The sequence below is a fragment of the Ruditapes philippinarum genome, unplaced genomic scaffold (assembly GCF_026571515.1).
Source record: "Ruditapes philippinarum isolate M1 unplaced genomic scaffold, ASM2657151v2 ctg4617_1_1_1_1, whole genome shotgun sequence".
NCBI classification, from domain to species: domain Eukaryota; kingdom Metazoa; phylum Mollusca; class Bivalvia; order Venerida; family Veneridae; genus Ruditapes; species Ruditapes philippinarum.
The window spans coordinates 142062-144662 of record NW_026866276.1 but is presented as its reverse complement, the minus strand read 5'-3'; the positions used below and the strand labels follow the sequence as shown (position 1 = coordinate 144662).

Genomic DNA, 2601 nt, shown 5'->3' with positions numbered 1-2601 from the left:
GTGGGTTTCAGAGTATTTTCAGCGCTCCAATACATGGTGGAACATTTCATGTGCATGTTCATCAAAATGACTCCAAATTAAATCAAAATTCAGGCCACAAACGTGCACGATACATAGACAGCGATAGTGATTAAATTCGAGTTCATATGCAAGATGCCGGTTATCAAACTTTACACACATGAACAGTGACGTCATGAGTAAGATGGTGACAATGTGATATTTTTACAAATGAATGATATTAAGTCTTGTTATTGCTATAAAAACATGTTATGAATTTGACGAAATAAATGTGATATTATATGTCAGTAAGCACAATAGTTTTTCCTTAAAAAAACTGTTTTAACTAGTACTACTTTTTTTAGCGCATGAGGGTCAGAAACCGTATAACAACTTCGACCCATTTCTCCTTATATAGAAAAAGGCACAGCAATTTATTTTCTTCGTTTATCAGAGCGCTTTTCTGGTCATGTTATAAATAGAATCTTAATTTCGTATTTATGTTGTATTAAATTTATTAAACTCGTCATCTGAAAACGATAAAAACTCGGCAGAGCCTCGTTTTTATCGTTTTCAGATGACTCGTTTAATAAATTCAATACAACATAAACACTCATTCAAGATCCTCTATATTTCCAACACATTTGTATAACATAACAAAAATGACTCACTTTTAATCATTTATAGTGATAATAAAATAAAGTTTGATATTTATAAATTGTATATAAAAATAAGAGCTACATGTCTTTTCAAAATTGAAGTTCAACATTTATCAGACCTCTTTCAGTCAATACAATAATACACATTTTGTAATCCAAAATTATAACAAACAACAGTCAACAAATCATTTTCATTTAAAAGTCTACAGTATACATTAACTAATATACACTATTACAATATATGTCAATTAAAGTATTCATGTTTACAGCATGCTTAAAAAGGTTTTCTTTTAAATAACTCATAGAAAATGGAAATCATGGCAATATAAAGCTTTCTTTAGCAGTTGATTTCATCGGTAACAAATCGGATTAGTGAGGGAAAATATTCCCTTCTGTCAAAATTAAGTGTAACACACAAAACAATAAATAAATATTCACATTAAAAGAAAGTAAGTAATTTTGAATCTTTATTCTTTCAAAACTAACTTAAAAGTATTAAATTTGGAGATATACTCCTCCGTGTGAATAATTCTGGTATACTAAACGTCCACCACTGGATCCTGATTATTTTCATCTACGAAGACACTATGTCAAACTTGTTTTGAGGTTCAACTTGTTTTTTTTTCTTGAAACTGCAAAAAGGAAACAGAAATAAATAGGTGTACATATAACAACCAAAATGGTCAATTAAATTATATTAAATAGAAATATTATTACCAATAGATTACCCTAGCATATCATAAATTAAAATCAGATGTCGATTGATGATGTAGAACAATAAAAAACTGTAACTTCAAATATATGTAATTTGCAAAACAGTTACATGTAAAGGTGCAAATTTAATCATAAGACATGTCACGTAATTATTTACTTTTGATTAACAGTTAATTATGACAAAACAGAAATTACAGTAAATAACAAAATCAAAATCCATATTTTACCTTAATTTGATGCACTTATCATTCTTTTAAGTCCAAATGGTGTTTTCTGTCGACTGTTTTTCATGTATACAATCTTATCAGCTAATTGTCATCACACAAAAATTAAGTGTCAGTCTATACAAAAACAAAACCCAATGATTATTGACAAAAAGTTATAAATTTACTTTGACAGTATACTTATGTATTGATAGATCCCTATTTTGACATTTTACATGTAGATCTATTTGAATAACAATAGATTAAATCTCAAATATTGACAAGTGTTCCTTTGTTAACAAATACGTCGTGGTGAATTACCTATTGTTATCTAGTCTACTTATCTGATAAATCGAATTAGAGAGATTTAGGTCATGTAGGGATCTCGGCTTAAAATGGCAACACAAATAAAACAAAAAGTTTGACAGAATTTCATACAATTTATATATCAATTGAATCCCAAAGTACGAGTTAAATGAGGGCGAATCAGACTACATTAATTAACTGGTTTAGAACTGAGATAATTGAATGTCATGAAAATATAATCATATTCCAAATGTAACTAATAATTTTTCAGTTATTATACTATGCATGCAGTAAGTTTAATACTAATCTACCTTCAAAAATATCACTTACTTTTCACTATGCGAGTTGTCTTCTATGATGTGCATAATTAATGTCCTTACTTTGTCTTTGTTTGAATTTGAAAACAAATTGTTGTTGTAGCCTCGTTTTGAAATTCATCAAGTTTCCATTATTTTTTCAATTTATTTAATTGAAATACTAATATTGTTCCTGTTTATGGTCTAGTATAACAATTTTTGTAGTAAAAAAAAATACAATGGATGTGAAAGAAAAATGAATAACAAAATTAGAATGATTATATTGACCTGAAATTAGAGCCACCTATCGGGTTTATAAATCAGAACAAAGGGAAGTAACACATCAAGACTACTATGTTGGATTACACTGAAATCTGACATTGTATCGACGTAATTCCAACACGTTGATACGTCGTCGCAAATACA

At 28.3% G+C, this 2601-nt stretch overlaps 1 long non-coding RNA gene across 1 annotated transcript; it reads right to left on the bottom strand.

The window, feature by feature from the left end:
- Window positions 1-663: 663 nt before the first annotated feature.
- On the bottom strand, window positions 664-2325 carry LOC132731979 (uncharacterized). Its single transcript, XR_009625964.1, has 3 exons — window positions 2210-2325; window positions 1598-1711; window positions 664-1288 (listed from the first exon to the last, which is right to left on the bottom strand). It is a non-coding gene; the product is annotated as an uncharacterized LOC132731979 (long non-coding RNA).
- Between the last annotated feature and the right edge of the window lie 276 nt (window positions 2326-2601).